The sequence below is a fragment of the Balaenoptera acutorostrata genome, chromosome 2 (assembly GCF_949987535.1).
Source record: "Balaenoptera acutorostrata chromosome 2, mBalAcu1.1, whole genome shotgun sequence".
NCBI classification, from domain to species: domain Eukaryota; kingdom Metazoa; phylum Chordata; class Mammalia; order Artiodactyla; family Balaenopteridae; genus Balaenoptera; species Balaenoptera acutorostrata.
The window spans coordinates 24,106,494-24,132,904 of record NC_080065.1 but is presented as its reverse complement, the minus strand read 5'-3'; the positions used below and the strand labels follow the sequence as shown (position 1 = coordinate 24,132,904).

General features: G+C 33.4%; 1 pseudogene; it reads left to right on the top strand.

The window, feature by feature from the left end:
- The first annotated feature begins 9,475 nt into the window (after window positions 1–9,475).
- On the top strand, window positions 9,476–10,116 carry LOC102997829 (GTP-binding nuclear protein Ran-like; annotated as a pseudogene).
- The last annotated feature ends 16,295 nt before the right edge of the window (window positions 10,117–26,411 follow it).

Below are 26,411 nucleotides of genomic sequence, written 5' to 3'. Positions count from 1 at the left end.
AATTACAAGTTTGTACCCTTATACATTTTTCCAACTCCCAGCTCCTGGTAACCACCATTCTATTCTCTGTTTTTATAGGTTCAGCTTTTTTAGATTCCACTTAAAAATGACATCATACAGTATTTGTCTTCCTCTGTCTGACTTATCTTATTTAATGCCCTCAATGTCTATCCATGCTGTAGCAAATGGCACTATTTCCCTCTTTCTCATGTCTCTCTCTCTCTCTCCCCTCCCACCCTCCCTCCCTCTCTCTCTCTCTATAGATAGATAGATAGATAGATCATATCTTCATTATCCATTCATCCATTGACGGACACTTAGGATGCGTCCATACCTCGATTATTGTGAAAAATACTGCAGTGAACATGGGAGTGTAGATATCTCTTATAGATCCTGATTTTATTCCATCAGATATAGAACCAGAAGTGGGATTGCTGGATCCTATAGTAGTTCTATTTTTCATTTTTTTGAGTAACTTTTCACACTTTTTTATAATGGCGGAACCAATTTATATTCCCACCAACGGTGCACAAGCATTCCGTTTTCTCCACATCCTTGCCAACACTTCTTATTTATTCTTTCTTTGATGATAACCATTCTAACAGGTGTGAATGATATCTCATTGTAGTTTTAATTTGAATTTCCCTGATAATCAGTAATATTAAGCATCTTTTCCTGTACCTGTTGATCATTTGGATGTTTTCTTTGGAAAAATGTCTATTCAATTCCTCTGTCCATTTTTTAATCAGATTTTTTTTTCTTTTTTCTTGCTATTTAGTTGTATGAGTTCTATTTTTTGTATCCATTCCTTATCCAATAAATAGTTTGCAAATATTTTCTCCCACTCTATTGGTGGCCTTTTCATTTTGATGTGCAGAGGCTTTGTCTTTTGCTGTGCAGAGGCTTTTTAAGTTTGATATAGTTTCTCTTATTTACTTTTGCTTCTGTTGTTTGTGCTTTTGGTGTTATATTCAAAAAAATTATTGCCCAGATCAAAGTCAAGGAGCTTCTTCTCTGTGTTTTTTTAGGAGTATAGTACCAGGTCTGTCTTATGTTTAACTCTCTCATTCATGTTGAGTTAATTTTTGTGAGTGGTGTAAGATAGGGGTCAAATGTTATTATTATTATTATTATTATTATTATTTGCATCTGATTATCCAGGCTTCATCACATGATTTGTAAAAGAATCTATCTTTTACCCATTGAGTGTTCTTGGCTGTCATCAAACATTAGTTGATTATATATGCAGCAGTTTATTTCTGGACTCTAAATTTTGTTCCACTGATCTGTATTATTGCTATTATGTCAATACCATACTATTTTGATTACTATAGCTTTACAATATGGTTTGAAACCAGGATGTGTTATGTCTCCTGTTTTGTTCTTTTTTCTAATGATTGCTTTGTCTATTCAGGGTCTTTTGTAGTTCTATACATATTTTAGAATTTATTTTGATTTCCATGAAGAATTCCTTTGGAATTTTGAAAGGGATTGCATTGAATCTATAGGTGACCTTTATTAGCATGGATATTTTAACAATACTAATTCTGGTCCACAGAGATATCTTTCCATTTGTTTCAATCTACTTCAGTTTCTTTCATCAGAATCTTGTAGTTTTCATTGTACAGATCTTTCACATCCTTGGATAAATTTATCTCTAAGTATTTTATTGTTTTTGATGCTATCATGAATGGATAGTTTTCTTCATTTCTTTTTCAGATGTTTTGTTGTTATTGTGTAGAAATGCAACTGTATATTGACTTTTTCCCCTGCATCTTTACTGAATTCATTGATTAGTTTCAACATTTTTTGGTTCAGTCTTTAGAACTTCCTATATGTAAGATCTTTTTTTTTTTATTTCTGAGATATACAATTTAAAGTAATAACTAGAATTATGACATAATATTATACCAGAACATATAAGATTTTTAGGAATTTCATGTAATGTCTGAAACATTTATATTAACATATTTCCATGCAAATAACCCAATGAAAGTTTAGTATTAGTTCTTTTGTTTGTTTGTTTGTTTTATACTGCAGGTTCTTATTAGTCATCAATTTTATACACATCAATGTATACATTTCAATCCCAATCGCCCAATTCAGCACACCACCATCCCCACCCCACCGCAGTTTTCCCCCCTTGGTGTCCATAAGTCTGTTCTCTACATCTGTGTCTCAACTTTTGCCCTGCAAACCGGCTCACCTGTACCATTTTTCTAGGTTCTACATACATGCGTTAATATACATATTTGTTTTTCTCTTTCTGACTTACTTCACTCTGTATGACAGTCTCTAGATCCATCCACGTCTCAGCAAATGACTCAATTTCGTTCCTTTTTATGGCTGAGTAATATTCCATTGTATATATGTACCACAGCTTCTTTAACCATTTATCTGTCGATGGGCATTTAGGTTGCTTCCATGACCTGGCTATTGTAAATAGTGCTGCAATGAACATTGGGGTGCATGTGTCTTTTTGAATTATGGTTTTCTCTGGGTATACGCCCAGTAGTGGGATTGCTGGATCATACGGTAAATCTATTTTTAGTTTTTTAAGGAACCTCCATATTGTTCTCCATAGTGGCTGTATCAATTTACATTCCCACCAAGAGTGCAAGAGGGTTCCCTTTTCTCCACACCCTCTCCAGCATTTGTTGTTTGTAGATTTTCTGATAATGCCCATTCTAACTGGTGTGAGGTGATACCTCATTGTAGTTTTGATTTGCATTTCTCTAATAATTAGTGATGTTGAGCATCTTTTCATGTGCTTCTTGGCCATCTAATGTCTCCTTTGGAGAAATGTCTATTTAGGTCTTCTGCCCATTTTTGGATTGGGTGGTTTGTTTCTTTAATATTGAGCTGAATGAGCTGTCTATATATTTTGGAGATTAATCCTTTGTTTGTTAATTAATTTACGAATATTTTCTCCCATTCTGAGGGTTGTCTTTTCGTCTTGTTTATGGTTTCCTTTGCTGTGCAAAAGCTTTGAAGTTTCATTAGGTCCCATTTGTTTATTTTTGTTTTTATTTCCATTACTCTAGGAGGTGGATCAAAAAAGATCTTGCTGTAATTGATGTCAAAGAGCATTCTTCCTATGTTTTCCTCTAAGAGTTTTGTAGTGTCCGGTCTTACATTTAGGTCTCGAATCCATTCTGAGTTTTCGCTTTTGAGCTTTGGCTCATTTTGAGTTTTGAGCTTTGGCTATTCGGGGTCTTTTGTGTCTCCATACAAACTTTAAGATGATTTGTTCTAGTTGCATAAAAAATGCCATTGGTAATTTGATAGGGATTGCATTGAATCTGTAGATTGCTTTGGGTAGTATAGTCATTTTCACAATGTTGATTCTTCCAATCCAAGAACATGGTATATCTCTCCATCTGTTGGTATCATCTTTAATTTCTTTCATCAGTGTCTTATAGTTTTCTGCATACAGGTCTTTTGTCTCCCTAGTAGGTAGGTTTATTCCTAGATATTTTATTCTTTTTGTTGCAATGGTAAATGGGAGTGTTTCCATAATTTCCCTTTCAGGTTTTTCATCATTAGTGTATAGGAATGCAAGAGATTTCTGTGCATTAATTTTGTATCCTGCAACTTTACCAAATTCATTGATTAGCTCTAGTAGTTTTCTGGTGACATTTTTAGGATTCTCTATGTATAGTATCATGTCATCTGCAAACAGTGACAGTTTTACTTCTTCTTTTCCAATTTGTATTCCTTTTATTTCTTTTTCTTCTCTGATTGCCATGGCTAGGACTTCCAAAACTATGTTGAATAATACTGGTGAGAGTGGACATCCTTGTCTTGTTCCTGATCTTAGAGGAAATGCTACCAGTTTTTCACCATTGAGAATGATGTTTGCTGTGGGTTTGTCATATATGGCCTTTATTATGTTGAGGTAAGTTCCCTCTATGCCCACTTTCTGGAGAGTTTTTATCATAAATGGGTGTTGAATTTTGTCAAAAGCTCTTTCTGCATCTATTGATTTGATCATATGGTTTTTATTCTTCAATTTGTTAATATAGTGTATCACATTGATTGATTTGCATATATTGAAGAATCCTTGCATCCCTGGGATAAATCCCACTTGATCGTGGTGTATGATCCTTTTAATGTGTTGTTGGATTCTGTTTGCCAGTATTTTGTTGAGGATTTTTGAATCTATATTCATGAGTGATATTGGTCTGTAATTTTCTTTTTTTGTAGTGTCTTTGTCTGGTTTTGGTATCAGGGTGATGGTGGCCTCATAGAATGAGTTTGGGAGTGTTTCTTCCTCTGCAATTTTTTGGAAGAGTTTGAGAAGGATGGGTGTTAGCTCTTCTCTAAATGTTTGATAGAATTCACCTGTGAAGCCATCTGGTCCTGGACTTTTGTTTGTTGGAAGATTTTTAATCACAGTTTCAATTTCATTACTTGTGATTGGTCTGTTCATATTTTCTGTTTCTTCCTGGTTCAGTCTTGGAAGGTTATACCTTTCTAAGAATTTGTCCATTTCTTCCAGGTTGTCCATTTTATTGGCATAGAGTTGCTTGTAGTAGTCTCTTCGGATGTTTTGTATTTCTGCGGTGTCTGTTGTAACTTCTCCTTTTTCATTTCTAATTTTATTGATTTGAGTCCTCTCCCTCTTTTTCTTGATGAGTCTGGCTAATGACTTACCAATTTTGTTTATCTTCTCAAAGAACCAGCTTTTAGTTTTATTGATCTTTGCTATTATTTTCTTTGTCTCTATTTCATTTATTTCTGCTCTGATCGTTATGATTTCTTTCCTTCTGCTAACTTTGGGTTTTGTTTGTTCTTCTTTCTCTAGTTCCTTTAGGTGTAAGGTTAGATCATTTACTTGAGATTTTTCTTGTTTCTATAAGATCTTATCATCAGTGAATAACAACAATTTTACTTCTTCTTTCTTCAGTTTGGATACCTTTTATTTCTTTTTCTTGCCTAATTGCTCTAGTTAGGACTTCCATTACTATGGATGAGTGGTGAGACTAGACACCCTTGTCTTCTTCCTGATCTTAGAGGAAAAGCTTTCAGTCTTTCATTGTAGGATATGATGACAGTTGTGGGTTTGTTGCATATGGCCTTTATTATGTTGAAGTTTGTTCCTTATATACCAAATTTGTTGAGGATTTTTATCATGAGAAAATGTTCTATTGTGTCAAATGCCTTTTCTGCATCTATTGAGAAGATCATATGATTGTTTTCTTTCATTCTGTTAATACAGTATGTTACATTTATTGCTTTGTGTATATTGAACCAACTTTTCATCCCAGGATGAAAATGTTTATTTTACATATGTTGATTATCAGTGTAATTTATTATTTTATATATTTATTCACGTTTTTCAATCCCTTTTTCTGTGGCTTGTCAGTTTTACTTTTTAGAACTTGGTATATTTGTATTTTTTATCTGCTCAGTTTTTCTATATTATCTGAATACTAATGATGTTTTTTGTTTTTTTTTTTTAAACTTTTATCAAGATTTAATTGATAGCTAAAGAAATGCGCCTATTTAATGTGTACAATTTAATGAGTTTGCACGTTTGCAAACACCCATGATGCCATACCACAATCAAGTTAATAAACATACTCATCACCTCCAAAAGTTTTCTTGTGTCCTTTTTTTTCTTTTTCTGTTTAGTAGGAATACTTAACATAAGGTCTGCCCTCTTAACAACTACTGAAGTACACAATGCTATATTGTTAACTAGAGACATTATGTTATACAGCAAACACATAGAATTTATTCATCTACCATAACTGAAACTATATATCCATTGAATAACAACTCCTCATTTCCCTTACCACCCAAGCCCTTGTTACCACTACTGTATTTTATCCTTTTATGAGTTTGACTAGCAAGTGGAATCATGCAGTACTTGTCCTTCTATGATGATATCTCATTGTGGTTTTGATTTTAATTTCCTTGATGATTAGTGATGTTGAACATCTTTTTATATTTTCATATACCTGTTGTCCATTTGCATGTCTCTGGAGAAATGTCTCTTCCAAAGTCCTTTGTTCAATTGTTTGTTATGTTATATAAAGTTAATTAAGCTTGAAATAAAAATGCAGATTTACTAGGCTATGTTAAAACATTTCTTAGGTTCAAATTTAAAATTTACTGTCTAAACTAATACATTTGTTGGATTAAAATGCATATCGTTTCCTGATTGATGTCTTTAAGACTAAACATATTTTGCTTGGTGAATGTACTAAATAATAAAATCAATTTTCTCAGTGAATGTCTGAAAAAAACATACAAAGCTAAGAATTAATATTTAAATAAAGCATTCATCTACCACCCCCCACAGTTAGTTATTTATAGAGCAAAAGCTGTTTAATCTTCAATTTGCAAATAAGATATTCATTTTAAAAAGAATGCATATCCCTTTTAAGTAAATTGCTCTTTAAAAAAAAAAAATCATCTAGGCTCACTCTAACATGGTGCAATTAACACTTCCTGTCCTGAATCTCAATCACTTGCTAACACTATTTGCAATCTCTGGATCAGTACTTCCTGAGCCAGTTGTTTTGCCTCTGTGTACATGCTCACAGTGTAATACCATTAATAACATTCTGATCACTTTCACTTCTTTCCATCTCAAACATGCTGGAATTCATAGTATGAACATATTCTATGCTATTTTACATGGGAATCAGAGAGTAAAATACATCCATCCAAGAAATCAGTAGAAATCTTCTATAATTGTAACTGTCACACTTTAAAGCTGCACAAATTTATTTCAGGATGGAAAAACACTAAGTACACTTTGTATGACAAATATCAGGAATTTTGAAGAGGAGAAGGCATTAAATATTATAGGCATTTCAACAAATAAAATTTATTTGATTATTCTCTTTAAAAAAGCCAACAATTTATAAAGGATAACTGAAAACTTTATTGTAAAATATTTCATTTACTTTTTAAATTGTGAGTATTTCATATATCAAATGTTAAACATAAAACTTAAATATTTTTCTTTTAAAATATTCGTAGAAATAATATCTGCTCTTAGTATATCTATCAGTATAGTTCCTAATCCCAAATTCAGTTAAGTATACCACCATAAGGAATCTACCTATGTGTCTATCCATGTGTATCTATCCTTAATCTATATATCTGTATGATTTAGACATTTTGAAGTGATACAATTATTAAATATCAATATTCAAATAAAAGCAATTTTCTAATGCGAATGTGATTTTTCCTTAAAAAACTAAAAATAGACCTACCATATGACCCAGCAATCCCACTACTGGGCGTACACCCTGAGAAAACCATAATTCAAAAAGAGTCATATACCACAATGTTCACTGCAGCTCTATTTACAGTAGCCAGGACATGGAAGCAACCTAAGTGTCGATCGACAAATGAATGGATAAAGAAGATGTGGCACATATATACAATGGAATATTCCTCAGCCATAAAAAGAAACGAAATTGAATTATTTGTAGTGAGGTGGATGGACCTAGAGTCTGTCGTACAGAGTGAAGTAAGTCAGAAAGAGAAAGACAAATACCGTATGCTAACATACATATGAAATCTAAAAAAAAATAAAAAGGTTCTGAAGAACCTATGGGCAGGACAGGAATAAAGACGCATATGTAGAGAATGGACTTGAGGACACGGGGAGTTGGAAGGGTAAGCTGGGATGAAGTGAGAGAGTGGCATGGACATATATACACTACCAAATGTAAAATAGATAGCTAGTGGGAAGCATCCACATAGCACAGGGAGATCAGCTCGGTGCTTTGTGACCACCTTAAGGGGTGGGATAGGGAGGGTGGGAGGGAGATGCAAGAGAGAGGGGATATGGGGATATATGTATACCTATAGCTGATTCACTTTGTTATACAGCAGAAACTAACACACCATTGTAAAGCAATTATACTCCAATAAAGATGTTAAAAAAATAATAATAAATAAATAAATAAATAAATAATATGGGTTAAAGAAAAAGATTAAAAAATGTGTTCTATCGTTTCAGACTGAACAATAACTATAACTATTCTTGCCATGCCCATTCTTTGTAATATAATAATAATAAATAGTGTAAAGCATAAAGATACCTATTAGGCATCACATGCTTATAATGTGTATGAACTATTTCCAAAAAGCCTTTAAGAATGTTCATGTTGTTAAAATTATCCTCATTTTGTAGATGAAATAACATTTGGTGATATCATGTATGCCTTGGTCCTATTTCGATTTATTATAAACTAGATCAGGACTGATTTGGACCGTAACAAATAGTGATTGTTTCGGACAGTAATAAATAGTGATTGAGATATTATCAATATCTCTGTATCAATGGTCCTATAGAATACAGTATACCTAGAGTATTACAGACAGATAAGATTACTTAATTGTATCCATTTATTTTAAATTTTTATTTGAATGGTTTTTCTGTATTAGAGGAAATTGAACAATAAAAAATGCATCCTTGTCATTAATCTATAATTTGCAAGAAGGGTTTGGACACTTCATAAGTACAGTGCCATTCAAAGAGAATTATATTTGAGAAATTAAATTCAAAGTTTAACAAAGATTGGTATCTGCCACCATTACAGGGTTAAATATTTTTTCTCTGCAAAAAAAGAACTCCTTGGAATCCTTCACTCGATTTAAATTATTTAATCAAATAAGACAATGTACAGTGTTAGTCAAATGGGAAAATTCTAGGAAGATTTTCCCAGTGAGGATGTACCCATGGTCATATTGATAGAGTTAATGAGATTTGGATACTTGGGTATAAAAACCTCTTATTAAGGGGGAAAAATGTGTTACACCTCTGAAGGATTTTGGTATACATTTGACAAAACCAGTGGCTGTAATAGATAAAAAGCCTAATTCTCCATTTTATATTATTGTTTATTCTGAGTAGTTTGTAAAATATGAGCACATGCGTACGTGCATGCACGCGCACATGTGCATGCACGTGCGCTCGCACCACACACACACACACACACCTACCCAGGGAACACTTTCATATTTAGAGTGATATTACTGAGATCCAATTTGTAATAACAAGCATTATGTAACTCACGTAGAAAATTAAGTAAATTACTCAAGGTCATAGATATCTAGGTTTAGAACCTAGGTTTCTTTTCTTTGTTTACATACTATTTGTTGTTTGTGTTAGATAAATGCTGTTTACTTGGAGTTCACATTTTCGTTTAGATATTTTTCTCCTTTTTGGATATTAAAATATTCACTACATTCAAATATATAAAATTAATATAACAATGAAAATATAACCTGACAAATATATATTTGTCTGTTTTTAATGTATGATACCAGTGCCTGCCTATGACTGAAAAGATGAAATAATGTAACATATAGCCACAGATATGAAAGGTAATAAAATCATGTAAAATAATATGATGTGCAACTTTGGACAAATGCATTTTAAAAACTAAGCAAATGGAGCCCTCAGTCAGACGGGTGCAGAGACGCTTCTGGAAGTAGCATCACCATGGCTGCCCAAGTAGAACCCCAAGTTCAGTTCAAACTTGTATTGGTTGGTGATGGTGGTACTGGTAAAACTACATTTGTGAAACGTCGTCTGACTGGTGAATTTTAGAAGTATGTAGCTACCTTGGGTGTTGAGGTCCATCCCCTTGTGTTCCATACCAACAGATGACCTATTAAGTTCAATGTATGGGATACGGCTGGTCAGGGGAAATTTGGTGGATCGAGAGATGGCTATTATATCCAAGCTCAGTGTGCCATTATAGTGTTTGATGTAACATTGAGAGTTACTTACAAGAACGTGCCTAACTGGCATAGAGACCTGGCATAGAGATCACATCCCCATCGTGTTGTGTGGCAACAAAGTGGATATTAAGGACACAAAGGTTAAGGCAAAGTCAATTGTCTTCCACCAAAAGAAGAATCTTCAGTACTATGACATTTCTGCCAAAAGTAACTATAACTTTGAAAAGCTTCCTCTGGCTTGCTAGAAAACTGATTGGAGACCCTAACTTGGAGTTTGTCGCCATGCCTGCTTTTGCCCCGCCAGAGGTGGTCATGGAGCCAGCGTTGGCAGCACAGTACAAGCACGATCTAGAGGTTGCTCAGACAACTGCCCTCCCGGATGAGGATGATGACCTGTGAGAAAGTGAAGCTGGAGCCCAGCGTCAGAGTCTAGTTTTATAGGCAACTGTCCTGTGATGTCAGTGGTACATCGTGTTTGCCTCTTTATTATATAGCTAAGCAGAACATGTGCTTAATCTTTGGGATGCTGAAGGAGATGAATGGGCTTCGGAGTGAATGTGGCAGTTAAAAAAAAATCTTCATTTTTTTGGACCTGCATATTTAGGTATTTTGGAACACAGTTATTTCCTCCTTGAGTTTCAAATATAAGACTGCTACAGTCACATCACAATATTCAGTGGTGGAATCTTGTTTATTACTGTCATTCCCATTTCTTTCCATTTAGAATCAGAATAAAGTTGTATTTCAAATATCTAAAAAAAAGAAAACTAAGCAAATGGATGTTTTTATAGTGAAGCATAAATTAACAAAATTGACAAGGAACAGTTTCTATTTTATTTAAAATGTTCCATAACATAGAAAATATAAAAAATCTTATCCAATCATCTTACCAGGTTACCATAACAGCACAAAGAACATTACAGATAAATTTTATTTTGAAGAAATGACAAAATATAAATAAAATATTAGAAAATCAAGCCATTCAGTAGTACTTAAATCAAAATGAATCAGGACAAACAGGGTTTATTCCACGAAAGTAGGGTAATCTATCATTAGAAAAATCTATCAGCATTATTTATTATTTTTTCTGTGTCTTAGAGAAATTTTGACTTGTTCAATAAAAACTTGGAGAGTTATAAAAGTAAGTGAGATATAATCCCAGTTTAGGTTAAAAGTGAAAGATCTAAATATGCATTGATATAGAAAAAATTAACTAGGTTTTATTTATAAAAGATTAAAGCATTTGGAAATGTAAGTGAAAATTAGAAGTATCAATGTAAACTCAGGACCAAAAAGAAGAAAATGTTACATGTGTTGTCAAAATGTGAAGGATGGAAGTTTTATATCTGGCCTCTCAAACTATTTTCTATGAGTTCCCAGATTTTTTTAAAATTTAAATAAGATCTCACAGATTTTTATCTCCAACATTATTTCTAAATTAAAAAAAAATTACAAACTATTTCAGAGCAGCTGCTTCCATGCTATTGCAAGAACTTTCCTTCTGCGATAACATCTTTCCATTAACCATTTTTATTCCTACATCATTAATAATGAAGGGAGAGTTATGAGTGTAAGTTAAAAAACGGCTGTGTGGATTCATGTCTGATTTACTGAAGGGAGAGAGCCAAAATAGTGGCTAATTGTAACCCTCAACAAAAAGTAGTAAGCTTGGTTATTTCGTAGGCAAGAGTCCCTTCATCTCTATTTTTGGAAACTTGAAAATGGGTCTCTGCCCTGAGTTTACTCTGGAGAGCTATAATCCCACCACAAAAGAGTCCTAGGCTCAAGGTAGGTTTTACTTGCCACAATGCTTAGAGCGTCACTTCCCTCTGCATTGATTCTGTGCCTCCCACAAGCCAAAGTTTCATCCCTATTATTTTTGTGCAATTTTAATATCCCCCAGGGCAACTTCCAGAAAACCTGTGCTGTTTGCCTGCTGCCCCAGTAAGTTACCAAGATGCCAATTACTGTTTTTGTTAGTGCTCTGTTTACGTAGCTTCGTATGTTTTAGCCAGTGCCATTTTCTCCATAAGCCCTGTTAGTGGTGATTTTACAGAATGCAAGATCTTTCAGGAATGTATGCATTATATTCAAACAGATATGCCTGCACTGAAGATAGTGCCAGAACACTTTGTTCCAGAAAGCAAAAATGCTTTCAAAAATAGAAGTATCTAAATGTTAAAGGAGTTAATGTTAATAGGAAGCCTGTTGACTAGGCAGTGGTAATGGACAGCAAGATAGAATAAAAATTCAAATTATTGGTTTTATATATTATTATTATATAATAATAACCATTATTGGTTTACATATATATCTGATTATTCCATAATATTAAGCATTTGTCTGTATAAAAACTGTGGTTTACTAATTTTTTCCCACTGAAAAATAGAGAAGGGTAAATAAAGGGAACTGTGAATAAACCAAGCTATTCTGGTAAAAGTAGGACATACACTAGAAACAGAAAGGCTTATCAGCTCCAGTTATTACAGAGTGGTCAGGTAGAAAGCATTCCCCAAATCTGATGAAGGATAGTAGCTTGATCTACTGCTTAGAGAAAACCAGACTACATACCCAATCTCTGAATTCCTAGGATATATAAACTCTGGACCACCCTGTAAAATATAGTATGTGATGCCACTTGATGTTTCTAAATATTTAAGGAACATGGGAGATAAAGAAAATTAAACTTGGTAGACATGGTTACACACAGAAAAAGCTTCAGGTTACAAGGAAATGCACAAGTTTAGAGGGTTATGTGACTTAGAAAATTAATATGATGTTTTAAAGTGGCCTAGAACAATGTTTAAATAAAGATTATTGAGACACCTTAGAAGGTACAATCAGGCCTCATAGTTGAATTAGAAGTCAATTGTTGACAAACCACAACCTATAACCTAGGCAAAGATAGTATGCTATTTTATTTCTAGTTCTGAGATTATGATTCTATCCTTGAAAAGTACGGGAAAAAGTATAAAGAAAATGAGAAAATGAATAAATTACATAATGCAATTCCTTTAAATAGTATAGGAGAAGAAATAAACTTCTATAGTTATTTAATGATTTCTGTATTGGTATAGTATTTGAAGCACTTAGAAGTAGTCAACAAAATGATTTGTTGAAATAGTAAAATTAGTATAAGGAAATGTGAAATTACTTTTCAAGATAACTATTATTATAAAAGTAAAAAAAGATATATCGTGTGTGTTTTTTAAGATCTTTATAATAAATGTAATTACAATTAATAAGTTAAACGCTAAACAAACTAAAAACATTAGTAACTATCTTTCTGCAACAAAATCCTCTCGGATAGGAAAATCGTTTAATAGTACTTACACAATTTTCAGTTGCATTTATCTGTTTGTATTACTGCTTTTTCTTTCTTCCTAGTGTTACCTTTTTCCTGTTTACTATTGGGTATTTCTGACCTACAGTAGACACGTCGATATATATTTTTCAAGTAAAAGAAAGAAAGGAATTAAAGGAGAGGAACCAAGGAATTATTGAACTTTATCCCATACTTTCTTAGCATTGGATAAAATGTCCATAGACTTAAATTAAAAAAAAAAAAAAACTCAGTAAAACAAATTGAAAAATAGACAAAGATATTGATGAGCCAGAATTTAAAATGTAGGGATAGATATATGCATGTATGGGCATATGATTCATGAGGAGTTTGCCATTTCAAGTAATTAAACAGCCTTGAAATAGTTGTTTATCCATATTGAAAGATGAAGCTTGGTCCTGACCTCAAACCACCATAAATGTGTTTCAAATGGATTAAAAAGCTGCAATCGAAAAATGAAAAAAAAACCTTCAAAAATACAATTGAGCGTATGGAAGAGTATATTTACAGTGGCTTGTTTTTACCACTAATTTTTAATCAATGAAGAGATCCAGATGTGAAGACAAAAACTGACAGATTTTACTATATGGATTTGTTTGTGTATGTCTGTTTATATTTGAAGACACCATAGAGGATGTACAAATATAAGATTGAGAGAAAATATCCCTTATAATAAGAGATTTCTGTTCCTAAATAGAGTTTCTACAAACTAATAAAAAAGTATGAGAATAGGGTATAAACAAATAATGACAAGATAAAGACAAATGACCAGAAATATTGTTTATGTCACTAACAAACATATTAAAATTAATATATTGTTATAAGTTTTTATGTATCAGTTTACAAAAGGTAAATTATTAAGAACATTTAGTAATAAATCAGAGTGTAAAGAAAACATTATTCTCATGTACTGCAAGTAGATGTAAAAATTCATAGTCTTTTTAGAAAATATACTTCTATTTATAAAAATTAAACATACATTGCTGTTCTTCCTGAGTACCACTAAACAGAGTGACTTATACCATAGGCCAGATTTAAACCTAGTTGTGAATTTAATAACAAAGATATTTTGGAATAGAAGTTAATTTTTTCCCTCATACTGAATCTGATGATTATCTTTACGACTCTTAAAATTCACCAAGTGCTATGTAGTTTCACAGACTCATGTCTTTATCTTTGAGAAGAAAAGCTAAGATTTTGAAAAATATAATTATGCTAATATACATTTGAAGCAAGGATGAACAAGCAATAACTGATGAAAAAGTATAAAATACTATATATTTTTTATTCAGAAAGAAAAATAAGTGCAATTTAGTGACCCACTGGCTTGGAAAGGCTGAGTTATTAGTGATGCAAAGGATTAGAAGCAAACTAAGTGCTTAGGCAACAGATTTAGAAACATTCAAGGAGGCAATGGAACTAAAATCCCATGAATAAAGAAACCATAAAACAAACAACAAATATTGCTTTTAGAGAAATGAAAGGCTCTTACTTGGTGTCAATAGTGCTATGCAAATTGTAAGCTAGCAGTAAATTTTCTTGATTAATTCAAATAGCACAATAAAGCATGCCCTCTAATGGAGGAATAAAGCCCTCAGTGCTCAAGCATAAAGCACTCAGGGGCAAAGTGTTTTTCACTGGACAGGCTCACCCCAGAGTATGAGATGGAAATGATATCCATGCCAAATGAAAAGAAAAATCCTGTTTCAGAGTTAATGATCTTTCAACCTATGCACATTTGAGTCTCTCCTGAATTGCTAATTTTTTGTGCTGGATCATTAAATAGTGCTTATATCAGTTCCCTTGACAATTTATTTCTACTATTTTTCTAATTTCATCAGAGGTCCTAAGACAACTCTAGCTGAAATTCTGATTGACCAAACTCTTCCTCTACCGAATCATATATAGCAAATGGTCTGATCCCTTTTTCATTATTTATTTAGATGTTTTTATTGGGCATGTATTTCAGGGTAGTCTATTCTTTCACATTAATTAAAAGCTGAAAGTAAATGGATGGCCTGCTACTCCTACTATCTGTGTGAGAATGGCTATGAAAAACTTGAGGCTTATATTTTAGCACAGAGAGAAGTGAAAGCAACAGTATTCTTAAAAGCCATACTTAGAGTTGTTTTTTTTTTTTTCTATGAATGTACAGGTAACTCATTTCAACTTAATTAGTTAAAACAAAGACAACTTGTTGCTACCGTGAATATCTCTTTATAAGCATGAATTGTATCTCAAAAATAAATCATATACCAAGCTCAATGATAAAACCATAATTGAGACAGAAAACAAGTTTTCAAATTTATTTTATAAATTTCTCAAAATCAGAGCCCTTCTGCATCCCAAATAGTAACTCATGAGCTTAAATGTACAGAAACACACAAAAAAATTCAGACATAGGAACACAGAGTTTAAACCATATATGTTTTAACATGTGCATTTTAAAGAAAAAAATCTTAGGAAGATTTCATTGTAGTTCACATTATATCATGTGCTTTCATCTCATGTTCATCATCTACCAACTTCTTGATCTTCACCCATTTACTATGATTAATAGGCAAAACATTTTATGGTCATCTATATTTTATTGGATATAAACTGTTAATCATCCATTCTATAAAAGTTTAGTAAACAGTTACTGTATGCAAGTCTTTATGGTAGGCATCAAAATTATTAAATATGTAGAGAACAGACACAAATGCAGAAAACTTGCATTATTATTTCCTTTGAACTTTGTGCCATTTTTATAACTAAAAATCTTTCTATGTGCTATATGGATAGAGATTCCAGGAAGATGATGGATGTGAGAGGGAAGAGGGCTTGGCAGATATTCAACTAAGTCAGTATTTTCAGAGAGAAAGGTATGGGTAAAAACGCCTTGATCGTAAGTGCTGACTGGTTCAGAGTCATATAAAGATCAAGAACTAGCACATTTAGAAATGTGGCATAAGCCAGAGTTTCGTATGATTCCTGTCCCTTGATGGCTTGTAAATTCAAAAAGATCATTCTGGCTGAATAGATTACAGTAGAGTGGTAGCAACAGCCTGAGGAATCTGGCCAAACAACACTGAACATAAGCTACAGAGTGCTTTTGGCATTTGTTATTATTTAGCCAATATTGTCATTATAGGGGAAATTTATAGGAAGCATTGATAGAATCTAGGCAACATGTCCCTGAGGTAGCAATAACGTGGTTTTGGGGTACAGAAGGCTAAATGTGAATTCTTTCAAGAGGCAAACGGTCCAGAGTAACGTGATAGATGCAAGTGGTTTCTTGGGTAACAGGATAAAATAGGATCTGTAAAATATGCCCAAAACAAGTTAGGTTGCTTGAATTCATTCTGTGATTTACAAACTACTGCTTTTGCTAAATTTCAAAACTCTTGAGTCAGAAAAGGGCAATGGTATTTAATTTATATGCCACATATGCTAATATTTTAGAATGTCATGTTTTGTAATTTCATACAGTCTTCCTGCTTTACAAAATCTTAAACAATATACTGCTTACTGCTTCCCTTCTGTAACTCCTAATCAAGTTAATTTCATTAGCCCAATTTATTATCTTCAAAATGAATGTAGCACTTTTAGATCCACAATTACTCTAAAGGGGATCTGAATCCTGTTACCCCTTTTTTTTTCATTTCTTCTCTTGCTCTAGGACAGAAGGAACTTAAAAATCTGATCTTATTGACTCACAACTCAGTTTACTTGAAAGGATACAATCCTTAATACAGCTACTAGGATTTGAAAGAAAAGAAATAAGTAACACCACTTCTCTATTTAAGTGCTGAAACAATTGAGAAATAAGACAAAAAAGTAAGTGGAATGGAGGATTAAATAAGGCCTTGAATCCTGATGAAGCTCACATTGAGGGAAGTGGCATACATAATTTTATTGATTCTAAGACCCACATCATTTCACATTTTACCTTATCCAAAATTGATGTACATGCATATACATTGTTGTTTTACAATTACTGTAGCTAGTTGACATTTACTGTATATTTGTTAGCTTATGCTTATTTTTTTCTTCCAAATTCATTTATTAGATTTAGTCATTCATGAAGACCTAGGGGGAAATAAGTGAAGAACAGAAAAAGAAGCTACTTATGTACTTATCCCCACAATACTCGCCTTCATTCTCTGTATGTGCTGTCTTTCATTCAGTAACTAAAATGCATGATGCATTGCATACATTATTAGAGTAACTGTCAATCATTTAACAACACACTCTGACATTGGCTTTGTCCCAAACACTCCACACTTGACATTATCAGTTTTGGCTAAAGACAATGACTTCTGTGACACATTATTTAATTGATGCTCTTTAGTCAGCTTGTTAACATTTCAGGTTCCATTGGAACTACTGACCGTTTGCTTCTTCTCGAAATAGTCTCTGATTTAAATTTGGGTGGCAAAGAACTTAACAGAGATGTCTAATCCCAGCTATGATGGAGTAATTTTGTTAGACCAAAAGTCCTACCCAGAACATATAGGAAAGCCAAATAAAATAAGAAGAAGGAGGAGAAGGAGAAGAAAAAGAAGGGGAAGTTTACTGAATAATAAGTCTATTGGAAAGCTGCTGTGGCAATCAAGATTTGATGAAACAAGATCCTAGATAGAAAGAAACCAAAGAAGAATGAGCCAATATTCACTTGCTCCAGTTTTCTTCTTAGGGGTTAACTATTCTTTATATGGAGGGAGAATTTGAAAATCTGGGCAGCAATGCCCAGAGGCAGAGAAGTTGGAAGGGATTTCATCAATCTTCACTGGGATGGGAAGACACAGTTTTAGTATTTGGGGCCACTAAGGTAACCAGAATATGATGAGGTCAACATCCCAGAGTAAAGAGAGGTACAGAGATATGAGCAGGATAGGCCTATGTATGAAAAATAATAAATGCTTTCAATTATGCTTTTATCATCAAGAGTAAGTTAACCCTATAATCTGATAGGCAACAAGATTAAAAGAAGATTACATCATACTGACTAGAGGGAGTGTAATAATCTTTGTATGATTGTCTGGATTCTCTGGTACAATCGTAATTATATAAGAATAACAGATATTAATATTGCTTTTATAATTTGCTTTCTTCTCCTTGGCAACTAATTAACTCAAATTTGTATTCCCTTAGCACTGTGAAAATGTCAAAAACCCCAGTCTTCCTTTCAGATTCTTTTGTCTCTACTTTTAACATCTTGCCCTTGAGGGATTTGCAAAATTATTTTTGTAAGGGCAAGAGACTGACCTTGGAAAAATGCAGTAGAAATTAAATATAAATTATTTTATTATTTTATGAAGTTTATTGTACTTATATCAAAATCTATTGTTCCATAGCTAAAGGATTCTGTTCTGCCATTATTTGTTGAGTTCATCTTTAAAGGCCTTGTACAAGATATTTCTGGATATAAAGTATGTTAGACATTATTCCTATCAAAGAACAACTAGACAAGTAAACAGGTATTTTTATTACTAGCTTGAAAATTTAAATACTGCAAGAAAGGTCCTAAATAATTTTGTGAGTTCAGAGGAAGAAGTGCTTTCCATTTGTTGGTGAAAGTGATGATGGTGGTGGGACTTAATAATATGATTTTTTCATCTGAAAAGGTCAAATTACAGAGGCTTTTATTTGTTTTATTTGCTGGAGACTGAAATGAATTTTTCCATTTGGAAAAAAAAGGTAATAACAAGTATTTTAGGCTGCAAGGAAAGAAATGAGAATGGATCAAATAGTGTGGAAGCATAATGTGCAGGAAATCAACACTTGATACATTTGGCCTTAGTATACGGATCAAGGCAAAAAAAAAAAAAAAAAAAACAGGTTGTGTCAGGTCTTTGGTGACCTTGATGGTCTGGTTAAAGTTGTGGAAAATTTACTGAGTTGTGAGTTGTTAAAATGTGTCTTTAACTTCACTGTGCCTTTGAATATTTTTTTTTTTTAGGAAAATTTTGATAGCACTTTCTTGAGGAAAGATTTAAGAAAGAAAAATCTGCTCTGTTAGTATTGGTACTGAGATAAGAAAATCCACCCACCCCAAAGCATTTGCATTGGGGATAGAAAGGAAAAATATAATAAAAGGCATATTATAGAGTCAGCATTGCTTAGAAACTGATTGATTGGAACAAAATGAGATATGCAATGATAACTTGAATACTTAGAGCCTAGATGACTTGAAGAATTATTAAACCATTAAAGGCAATAAGGAATACACGATTAGGGAAGATTTGGAATTAAATAATAAGTTCAGTCTGGCTCATGCAGAATATGACTATAGCTCCTAAAATGCAAAACACATGAATAGCACATTATACTTGCTGCTTGTGAACAAAGAGAAGGTAGGCACTGAGTGATGACTGAGTGTGGTGTTACTGAGAATATACAATTTAATATTGCTGAGGGGGGAGTTCCCAATACCATATTGCAGTAGATATAAAAAAAAAAAGGTTGCCAAAAGTCCTGCCCACTCCTGTATGCATATATTTTGCAATGTGAGCTTGTCCCTACTTTCTTCAGAAGATGGACTTTCTCTCTACCCCTCAGATTGAGAATTCGCCACGTGATTTGCATAGGCCAATAGACCATTAGCAGATATAATAAAACTGAAGACTTGAAACCAGGTTTTGCAGTATGACTTGCCATCTCTGTCTGCTTGAATTCCTGAGCCACCACATGAATAATCCAGGAACTTCATTTTAAGCACCACATGGAGAATTAGACCCAGTCATTCCCTGGTATTCCCTCTGAGGCCCCATACACATCAGTGAGACCATGCTATGTTGTCAGCTTGTAAGCAGCTGGCCCAGAGAAGATCTGCTCAGAGAACCATAAGCATTGTGAGAAATAATAAACATTGCTGTTTTAAACAAATATGGTTTGAGGTAACTTTTTTTTTCTCCCTCAACAAAACCTAAAATATGTGTCACTGATTTTGATACCGGGCATCAAGTGGAAACTATTAGTCAAGGAATCTATTTAAAAAGACTAGAAAAATGGCAAACAAAATGTTAGCCAAAACTGAAAAAGTAGTGAGGAAATAGATAAAAAAGGCTGAAAAAAAGGACACATTTAAGTTATAGTAAAATATATGGCAAAAATATTGCTTACAATATCATAGAAGATAAAATATGTGCCTAGAAACCTTTCATGTTAAAAGTGTAACTTGAGGGGCTTCCCTGGTGGCCCAGTGGTTGAGAATCTGCCTGCTAATGCAGAGGACACGGGTTCAAGCCCTGGTCTGGGAAGATCCCACATGCCGCGGAGCAACTAGGCCCGTGAGCCACAATTATTGAGCCTGCGCGTCTGGAGCCTGTGCTCCGCAACAAGAGAGGCCGTGATAGTGAGAGGCCCGCGCACCATGATGAAGAATGGCCCCCGCTTGCCGCAATTAGAGAAAACCCTTGCACAGAAACGAAGACCCAACACAGCCATAAATAAATAAATAAGTAAATAAAATTAAAAATAAAAAATAAAAAAAAAGAAAAGAAAAGAAAATTAAAGAAAAAAAAAAAGTGTTACTTGACTTTTCCAGTATAGGTATGATAAGTTACTGCATGAGAGTATTGAGCTAAGGAAAGAATTGTTCAGTTTGAAAGCAGAATTTAAATGAATTATATATGGCTCAGGATTTGCCATATATATATATTTTTTTAATAGATCTTTATTGGAGTATAATTGCTTCACAATACTGTGTTAGTTTCTGTTGTACAACAAAGTGAATCAGCCATATGCATACATATATCCCCGTATCCCCTCCCTCTCTTGCCTCCCTCCCACCCTCCCTATCCCACGTCTCTAGGTCATTGCAAAGCACCGAACTGATCTCCCTGTGCTATGCTGCTGCTTCCCACTAGCTATTTTACATTCAGTAATGTATATATGTTGATGCTACTCTCACTTCACTCCATCTTCCCCCTCCCACCTCGTGTCCTCAAGTCCATTCTCTATGTCTACGTCTTTATTCCTGCCCTGCCACGAGGTTCATCAGTACCATTTTTTTTTTTTTTTTTTTTTTTTAGATTCCATATATATGCGTTAGCCTACGGTATTTGTTTTTCTCTTTCTGACTTACTTCACTCTGTATGACAGACTCTATGTCCATCCACCTCACTACAAATAACTAAATTTCATTTCTTTCTATGGCTGAGTAATATTCCATTGTATATAGGTGCTACACCTTCTTTATCCATTCATCTGTTAACATTTAGGTTGGTTCCATGTCCTGGCTATTGTAAATAGTGTTGCAATGAAAATTGTGGTACATGCCTCTTTTTGGATTATGGTTTTCTCAGGGTATATCCCCAGTAGTGGGATTGCTGGGTCATATGGTAGTTCTATTTTTAGTTTTTTAGGGAACCTCCATACTGTTCTCCACAGTGGTTGTATCAATTTACATTCCCACCAACAGTGCCGGAGAGTTCCTTTTTCACCACTCCCTTTCCAGCATTTATTGTTTCTAGATTTTTTGATCTAGAAAAAAAATACCTCATTGTAGTTTTGATTTGCATTTCTCTAATAATTAGTGATGTTGAGCATCTTTTCATGTGCCTCTTGGCCATCTGTATGTCTTCTTTGGTGAAATGTCTATTTAGGTGAAATGTCTATTTAGGTCTTCTGCCCATTTTTTAATTGAATTGTTTGTTTTTTTGATATTGAGCTCCATGAACTGTTTGTATGTTTTGGAGATTAATGCTTTGTCCGTTGTTTCGTTTCCAAATATTTTCTCCCATTCTGAGGGTTGTCTTTTCGTCTTGTTTATGGTTTCCTTTGCTGTGCAGAAGCTTTGAAGTGTAATTAGGTCCCATTTGTTTTTTTTGTTTTTATTTCCATTACTCTAGGAGGTGGGTCAAAAAAGATCTTGCTGTGGTATGTGAAAGAGTGTTTTTCCTATGTTTTCCTCTAAGAGTTTTATAGTGTCTGTTCTTACATTTAGGTCTTTAATACATTTGGAGTTTATTTTTGTGTATGGTGTAATAAAAGGAATACAAACTGGAAAAGAAGAAGTAAAACTGTCACTGTTTGCAGATGACTTGATACTATACATAGAGAATCGTAAAGATGCCACTAGAACTAATCAATGAGTTTGGTAAAGTTGCAGGATACAAAATTAATGTACAGAAATCTCTGGCATTCCTATACACTAACAACAAACAATCAGAAAGAAAAATTAAGGAAACAATCCCTTTTACCATTGCAACAAAAAGAATAAAATACCTAGGAATAAACCTACTTAAGGAGACAAAAGACCTGTATGCAGAAAACTATAAGACACTGATGAAAGAAATCAAAGATGACATAAACAGATGGAGAAATATACCATGTTCTTGGATTGGAAGAATCAATATTGTGAAAATGACTATACTACCCAAAGCAATCTACAGATTCAATACAATCCCTATCAAACTACCAATGGCATTCTTCACAGAATTAGAACAAAAAAATTTTCAATTTGTATGGAAACACAAAAGACCCCGAATAGCCAAAGCAATCTTGAGAAAGAAAAACAGAGCTGGAGGAATCAGGCTCCCTGACTTCAAACTATACTATAAAGCTACAGTAATCAAGACAGTATGGTACTGACACAAAAACAGAAATATAGATCAATGGTACAGGATAGAAAGCCCAGAGATAAACCCACGCACATATGGTCACCTAATTTATGACAAAGGAGGCAAGAACATACAATGGAAAAAAGACAGTATCTTCAATAAGTGGTTCTGGAAAACTGGATGGCTATATGTAAAAGAATGAAATTATATGTTTATTTTTATCTTTAGACTCTCTAGTAAGCAAAGTTTTCAAAGGAAAAAATGTAGCTCATTAAACAACTAATGATGAATGTAACACACTTTGTTGAGGCCTCTGAAAGATTTAAGATATGCAGAGCAGACAAGCTTAGCTAGACCAAAAAGCTTTTAAGAAACCTAAAGGGATTGGCCTGTAGTTATCAGCCATATGGTTCAAGTCAGAGAGAACTCAATTTCATAAAAATGTGTGGATGTGTCTTTTGAAACAGGAGTGGACCCAAATACTATTCATAGAAAACACTAAATCTTTAAGAGAGTTGTATTGATGCATATAACAAACTTGGATTAAATGGTATTGAGATTATTTAAATTGCAAAATGGGATCTGGGCCACAAATTTCTATGAAAAAGGAGTTGGATTAAATGTTATCCAACTTCAGTCATTGACTATTCTTATAAAATGGGAATGTCATCTGAGAGGGCAGAGTCAAAGTTTCATCTGAGAGTAAAGCCAAAAACCAAAGAGAACAATAAACTAGGAAACAAATCCCAGAAAAGAGAACACATGCTCAGCTGTATTTCATAAATGCTTCTTGTACTTCCTTATCCTGGTCAAAAGTATCTATTGCAATTATCTATAGCCTGTCTCAATTTTGCATGCTGGGTGTTTGGGAAATGAATGATTTTTTTTTTTTTTTTTTAATTCACTGTGTTGGATCAAGAGGTAATACACTTTAGAACTTGCACTCAGTTGGGCTTCATCTGTACCTGGACCTAATACAGTTCACAAGATTATGAACTTTGAACCTGATGCCTCAATTGAAAGATAATTCAGAGGTTCCTGGAATGCAACTGAACATGTTTTCTATGGGGAAGTGACTCAGATTAGGTTCCTGGGAAACATGCTCTGAGAAGAAAATTGCCTGAATGAAGTTTATTGATAAAAGTTCTCAGAGACAAATCTTTGAGTGAATGATGGAAGCAGGTTTGGGCAGAGGAAGAATCTGAACTTTAATGAAGTCACAACAAAACCTTAACTAATATTATTGAGAACACTGGAACAGAGATGAATCTTCAAGTTGAAGGCAGGGAGGCCAAGTCTTTACACACAGCATCAATAGGTAATTGAATGCAGCTTTCACAAGAGGAGAGAAGATATATTAAAGGAGGCAACTCCCTTAGTATGACAATTCCTGGGAAGGGGTTAACTTGAGTTTTATGCAGAATACTCTCTTATAGCTAGGGAAAAGATTCCTTTTGTCATTAGGGAGGATTTAAGGGACAGATGACATCATCCTCTAGAGTGAAGAATGTGACTAATTTGTGACCAGAAGGCACATGTCGGTAACTTGCAAAAAAAAAAAAAAAAAAAAAATACCCCAAAGTTTTCCTATGTTTGTATGCACATCCACTTTAAATGTGCTTTTATCATTCACCTATCTACAGTAAGGGTCTATCTCTGACTTAAATCCGAAGTTGACCACGTTGCTTCTGTTGGTCAACGGTATGCTTAGCACACAGCAAAAAATGAGAATAAGAGACCACTTGGAGAGAGAACATGAAGGACCACATGGAAAGAGAGGTATAACCATCCCAGTCATTCCACTCATCTCAGCTAAGGCCAAAGACATGCAATGCCACTGTCTTAGACAATCAGCTCTCACTAAGCTGGCCCAGACCAGAACTGCCTGACCAATCACAATTCTTAAGAAATAATAAATCATTGTTGCATTAACTCACTAAATTTTGGAAGAGTTTGCTATGCATCTAATTAACACACAGCTTTCAACTATGTTTTTGCAATTATTTCCTTTACTTCCTAGATTAGATATTAATATCTTTTTTCTATGGTGCAGGTTTATAGAATATCTATAGGATAGATTGATCACAGATCAAAAGTGGCTAATAAGAACCATTATAGGTGCAGTTAATTCATAGTTTAGAAGAAAATACAAAAGATATAGTCATAACTTAGGTGGAAAATTAAAATGACTTGTTGGTAGCACAATCCATATTTGAAAACTATCTGTAATTGATTTGAAAGTAATTGCCCCTGTTATTCTATTTGTCCAAGAAATATAAGTGGAATCCATGTCATCTTTTAAATATATACTTACCTCCTACTAATACCTTCCTCACAGGGAAAATAGGACCCTCAATATTAGTATGTTTACAAATAATAATCACTTGTCAAATGGACCGTATAGAACTGTTTAGTCAACGCATGCATTATGAGAAAATTACAGCAGGGCAAAGCAACAGCATACCTCTGTTTTCCTTTCTTCTCCATATTTAATATTTTAAAATATGTTATTGATGTATATTTTCTTATATGTTCAGAAAAGTACATATCTTCATAGTGGTAAACAATTTAAAGAATATTTAGATGTATGGATATGCTAAAATTAGATTTTCATTTTTTATTTAATGTCAACATGATTGTCACATCCAAATCTGAAGTCATGCTACTTTAAGTCATATATTAAAAAAAAACCAGGTCTTTATATTCATAACTCGGGCTCTTTCCTCACACATCAGACACACACATGTAATATTCTTCACTGATTAACATATATATTTTGTCTTGAAATTGGATAATCTTTTACCAGAAACATCATCCTCTATTTCATAGTTGTTATGAAAACCAAATATAGTGTACCATAATATTTGGGGTAAATCAGCAGTTTTTCTCATTAAGATATTTTCAGAATCAACTGAGCCCATAATAGTAATTTTAATTCTTTACTGAAATAGACATCAATGTGTTCACATTTTTTAAATGACAGATTCCTTTTTCTATATATCATGCAAAGCAAAGGGAAATTTAGTTTAGAAGTTACCTTAATATCATCTGTCCTTGAAACAGGGATGTCAAAAATAGCCTCAGTTTTTCTCTTCATGTGGGGTCTCATCTTTTCCATAAGTCCAGCTGCTGTATTATCTTCAGGGACAAATTTATTTCAAAGAATATCATAAATAGAACATCATTTTTACTCCATATTTAATTGTGTAGGGTGCATACACATTTTGTCTTTGTATTAATCACTCATTGAACAATATTTTAATGAAATAATTATAGTATATATAGAAGCACATCCAATTAAACTATAAAATATATCATCACTACATTTTAAATTCCTGGTATACATATTAAGGACCAGATGTAATGATTAGTAATTTATAATTATAGTTTATCAACCAGAGTAATTCTTAGCTAAGAAATCACCCACCAAAAAATGACGTGGAGAATGCATTATCCTTGATATATATTAAAATTTAAAGGTAAACTTTAATAAACCATGTATGTTGTCCTGCAAAAAGGAATAACTTAAATTTTTAAATATTCAAAAAGTAATATATTTTTATAGTTTTATGATATATATATAAAACCTATATTTTTAAAATGGAAACTAATTTTCTAAAACTGGGAAGTCTATATCCCTGATAGCTTTCCTTGTTTGAAATCTGCTGTCTGAAATTAATGTAAATACTTGTGCCTTCTTATGATTAGTGTTAGCATGGTACACTTCCCTCCATTCATTTACTATTAATCTTTATGTATATTCGTATTTAAAGTGGATTTCTAGTAGATGAAGTAGAGTTGGG